At 31.2% G+C, this 5,757-nt stretch overlaps 1 non-coding gene across 1 annotated transcript; it reads left to right on the forward strand.

Moving 5' to 3' along the window:
• The first annotated feature begins 5,190 nt into the window (after positions 1–5,190).
• On the forward strand, positions 5,191–5,262 carry Trnaq-cug. Its single transcript has one exon. It is a non-coding gene; the product is annotated as a tRNA-Gln (tRNA).
• Positions 5,263–5,757: the final 495 nt, after the last annotated feature.

The following is a 5,757-nucleotide window of genomic DNA, read 5'->3' on the forward strand; positions in this document are numbered from 1 at the left end:
GTTTTTGCGTTTTTGATTGCGTTTTAATAGGGTACGTCAAGAGAATGTACACTAAGAAGAAATTTTTCGAAAAATTCTCCCCCCACGGGGGAAGTGTTATACATTTATAATAGATACATTTTGAGCCACAACAAGGCGTGGCGGGATCTGCTAGTATTAGATAAAAACACGTGTGTGTTCGAATGCAACGTTGTGTCAAAATTTCAAAGGAATCGGTAGGAACAAACGAGCATTACATTTTTACTTATATACATAGAAGATGATTTGGGTTCGTTTTTAGTTCATCCTCACAGAAAAACATAATGCCTTACACTTTAGTAGAAAAGTAAACTTAGGTCGTCGTACTCGCGGAGTTAACGCCATCTGTTGGACACAAAAGTCTTAATCCTAGATGATATCTTTTAATTTATATGACTGTTTAACAGAATAACATACAGCCTATGTCCACCCTGATGTTCCATTCTAAATATTGGTGTAAGAATTTTTGAAATCGGATGAGTAATTTCGGAGATTACCTCCTACATCCAAAATTACAAACTTTACCTCTTCATTATATTAGTATAGATTATTAATTTTAAACCTGGCATTTCTTGTTGTATGTTTCAGTTGTTGGCATTACACTGAAATATACAACACTTAATCGGCATTTTAATAATATCTAAATAAATAAAAAATATAATTTTAAGCAATGTAAACACAGTACGACTGACGAAACAGAAAGCTAAGTATCCATAATCCCGATACCAGTGCCACGTATTGATTTTCAATAGTGAACGTCCTATTAGTTAGTGCAATTCTATTAATTAAATATCTTTCGAATTTAATTTGAAATAAGTGAAGTATTTTCTATCGGAGAATATTTTTAAAATAAATTATTTCTAAACATTGTTGTTTCGTATAAAGAAAAATCGATAATATCCTAATGAAAATAATAAAAGCTTCACAAATAATATTATATATTTTCCATGAAAATTACATAAATATTGACTAAGCAAACAATACAGACGTTTCATATAAATTCACTATAAGAAATTCCATTCTTTGTAAACGTAGACAGTAGTAGTTTATGCAATGAAGAACGAATAAATTACACATAATTTATCTTGAATGTAAGTTTGTTAATTAACATTTTAATTTAGCATAATTAACTTTTGTATTACACTTAATAAGTGTATTAAGTTATGTTATAAAATTAATATTTTATTTTAATAAAATTACATAGGCCTATATAATATCATGAATTTTGCTTTAAAATTAATTATAATTAATTGTTAAATTGTGAAATTATGATTAATTAACAGAAATAAACGGTATTATTTATTATTGTTTATTATTATTATTTTTATATATACAAAATTGCATTTCATAATTTTTATGAAAACATAATTACTTATTAAAAAGCTTTCTGTTTATATCATTACTTTCATAAAAGATTAGTTAACTGGTACCAATGAATTAATCTCATGGCTTCCACAATGTAGTGACCGATTGGACCCTAGTCTGGAGCCCGTGTTCATGGGACCCGTTATGAAGAAGGCCAACCTAAATAACCTAGCAATTTTGTGCATTGAAAAAGATTTAGCTAAACAAACAAATTTTAGTAATGTAATCGAACAATTTTCTTTGGCAAAAGCCAGAAAATTTACTTTGAAATAATTTAATCGATAGTTTATTGGGTATTGTCTTGGAGGGAGAGGTGGGCTTGCTAATGATCCTGGTCTGGGAGCCCAGCTGTAGGTTGCGGGGGTTATGATTAAGCTTGTTATACTTATAGCGAATTTAATTTTTGTTTGATTAATATTAGAAAATTGCCAGTTAGGCCGGAATGCATATTAGACAAAGAAAGAATCGCTGAGTATAGTAAGCCTGATTAATTGGTTCTAGTTAGGCTGCAATTTGAAAAAATTGTATACCTATAAATTTCCATCTGTCTTTCATTAAATAAGTGAAAGACGAAACAAGATATGAAACCATTAGGGGCAGAAGGACCCGATTAACTGTATATGAACTATCTACAGAAACCGAAAGTCATGTTATTTCAGTTGAAAACTTCCTCTGAAAGCTGATAATAGATGATTGGCAGGATTCTATTGTTAAAGGATAAGTAATGATGTGTCTATCTTTCATATATTTCTATGTTCCTATTATACAGTGGCCTGCGTTGACATTTGATGATAGGGAAGCATTGTTTCCATAAAAATTATAAACAAATACTGGAAATGACAAAAATAAACAGTTTATTTATTTTAATTTTAAAGTAGATACATTGACATAAAACAAAGATATAAGAACTTGTTTATGAAAATAATCGCATTATATGTATTTATATTTTAGAAAATACAAGGAAAGCGGCGCTTCCGCAGCTTCCATGGACTGCACACCATTGCTATTATATATAAATATATATATGTTTCTGTATGTTGTACATATGTTCTCTATTCCTGTGTTTTTTTAATGATAATTGCTTTGTTTTAATCAATACGAAACAAAATTAAATCCATTTGATGCTGTTAAAATAGATAAACAAATATGATGCAAGTATAGGCTAGCATCGAGTTTTATATGTCTATACTAAATAGGCATGAGCCCATGCACGTGACATTATAATTACAAAACTGCAAATACTTTTAAACATTACACATTATATTAAGAAAAGTTAAATTAGATTTATATATAATAATCAAAATAACATATAACAATAATTTCATAACAGAAAACAAAGTAAACTCTACGTTAAAATGTGTTTGCTTAATACATTTTGTTTGAAAAAAATTAAATAAAGTCATTTTTACTTTCCAGCTGTCACATATAACAGAGAAATAAATCATAAAAACTTGAGAGAATCAAAAAATGACCCTTCCAAGATTTTTACATTTTTCGACTTAGGACTCCTTAAAACGTCGAGAAATGCAAAGTAAATGCGGGGATAATTTCCGTGTTTGAATACTGTATTAGTGCGTTGCACGATTTTGTTCACCTGTTTGAAGCTTAATAACTTTTGTGCTTTTTGCCGAAAATTTCTGAAATTATGCAGGGAGGTTTGTTTGTTTATTATGGGGATTGATGCCATCAGAGTCGATAGATATACTGGTTCTTAAGATGGTTTAGGTTGGGTTTTCTTTTGTTCTACAACTCATATGATGTTTTATTTATTGTTGTAGTAGGTAATCTGTTCTACAAATAATTCGCAGTTATCACTGCTTCTCCCCAAAAGGATATTGCAAGATTTTCATTTATTATCATAGCTCGTGCCATTTCCATCAGAGATGAGTTCTTTCTTTCTGCAACACCATTTTTTGCAGAAGAATAAGTTTTGTAGTTTGATGAGTAATTCCTTGTTTTGTTAAATATTCTTTAATAAGAGTATTTTTATTATAGTATTCACTGCCGTTATCTGATCTTAGTGTGATTTTTTTTTCTAAATTTATTTGCTACAAATTCTTTTAGTTTTGCAAGACCTTTCTCTTTGCTTTCAATTAGATATATCACACTACAAGCGTAAATCTAGAAAAATCATCTACAAATGTAAGGAAGTATCTTTTTCTTCCTATACTATTTATTTGCATTAGACCACATATGTCACTATGGACCAATTCCAATGGCTCTTTATCTCCGTAAGTAGATTTTGTTGAATATGGCAATTCAGTGAGCTTTGCTTTAATGCATATTGAACATTGTAAATTATGTTTACAATTATGCAACTTTTTTCCCTCTACTAAGTTTTCTCTTTCCATTTGTTTCATTGTGTCATAATTCTGTGACCTACTCTTTGGTGCCGTTTAATTATGCAATTTTTATAGGCAAGAGTGAGTAAACTGCTCAATTAATGCACTTGTACAATTTTGCATTAATTGAGCAGTTTACTCGCTCTTGCCTATTTGTTATAGCAATTAACATGTAAATACTATCTGTGGCAATGCCCGCAGCAATTAACTCATCATCTTTCTCTATGGTGCTTACATTATTTTCAAATTTGACTAAGCAACCTCTATCAATTATGGTTTTTACTGAGAGTAAATTTTCATCTAAGTCTATAACATAAAGTACAGCTCTAAGAGAATTTCTTCTTCATTTCCATGAAGAGTTCTGACCTTTATACATCCTTCATCTATGCCCTGCAATTTCATCTTTGCTCCATGGCAATGGTGATAAACTTGCCTTTTTGCTCGTTAAGGCTTGTCCCGGTGACTTTGTAAACGCCTTTCGTATTCGTCTATCAATTTACTTGTTATATATCTTTCTGTTAGTTTTTTTTTTCATTCTTACCTTCTAGCGCAGTTATTAAAGTAGAATATGACTCTTGTAAACTACATAGCAGTATAGCACATAAGTGTGACTTTTTGATCTGTTCACCAATATTTTCCAGGCGTTCCTTCAGTTCAAAAACATCTTTTACGTGATCCTGCATTTTCGTGTTCTCGTCATACTTTATAGAATAAAGCTTTCTAAGCAAAAAACAATTTGCTTGTTATGTTAGCTCGTTCGTGGGCACTTTTTAACGTTTCCCATTTTAAACAATTTTCAATACTATTATTATCTCTTTTTGAAACTGCCATTTCTGACGGTTTACTTTTGCCAAGAGGAAAAAAATTCTAATATGGCGCTATAACGTCAGAACGACAACAGTGAGATGCCTTTTTTGCTGTAATCATTAACTCGTTGGCAATGATTAACTTCTATTTTGCTAATGACTCAATAAAGCACGTCATAGCTTATTGTGACGCATTTTACATCCTTATCTGCGATTTCATAATCAATGCTAGAGTTAAGGTCTTTTATCATCTGTGTGAATTTCACACCGTATGCAATGTACTGTACAGTGCATGCGCGTGTAAAATATACACAGAAAATTATTGAGAAGAATAGCAAAATTAACGAATTTATTAAGTAAAATAATATTGAGTTTATTTAACAATTACAATTTTCTAACAATTCGCGTCGATTCACAAATTTAAGGTGAATCCGAGTTCCCCCAAAATAAGTGAAAAGTCCAGCGATAACCTCGATCCTCTTCGCAACAGCATTCTTCTACTGATAGATTTGTGGTAACCGTTTCGCTTTTAAACGAGAAAGTGTAGACGCAGACATATCCATTATCGGCAACAACAGATGCGGCGATATCTTTACGCGATATTTGATAAAGCAATCTGCAATGTATTAAGGTGATACGGGACAGGAAGGTTTGCGTGAGGTCCCATGGTGTAACGGTTAGCACTCTGGACTCTGAATCCAGCAATCCGAGTTCAAATCTCGGTGGGAACTTTTTTTTTTATTCTCCGACCTCGTTATCATTGATGCAATTGAAGACGACAGCCACAGTTGAATACCGAAACTTTCTTTTGCTTTGAATCCAGTTACAACATTTTGTATAGATATTCTTTTACTGTCGTGTAGGAGAAAACAGTCATCCGCGTACCTCCTATAAAAGATACTATCCAAATTACAGTATTTATTTTTTTCGACCATAGTAAACAATCTTAGTTCGTCTAATTTTGGGCCTATACACGACACCATCGGTATCCCATCCAATTGCTTATAGAATTTTCCTTTAAATTTGAAATAATTATCCTTCTTAACAAACTCTATTGCTTTATAATTTCTTGGTGTAGCCTACATTTATTTCCTGTAATGATATTTTAACTTTTCTAATAAAATTGATGGGTACATGCTATTTATATCTAAAGAGATTATTCGTATGCTATCATTGCTTGTTGACGGTCTAAGATTTTGTATTAATTGGGCAGCATTTTTCATACT

The sequence above is a fragment of the Centruroides sculpturatus genome, unplaced genomic scaffold (assembly GCF_000671375.1).
Source record: "Centruroides sculpturatus isolate CEXI.00-Female unplaced genomic scaffold, Cexi_2.0 scaffold1397, whole genome shotgun sequence".
In the NCBI taxonomy this organism is placed as follows: domain Eukaryota; kingdom Metazoa; phylum Arthropoda; class Arachnida; order Scorpiones; family Buthidae; genus Centruroides; species Centruroides sculpturatus.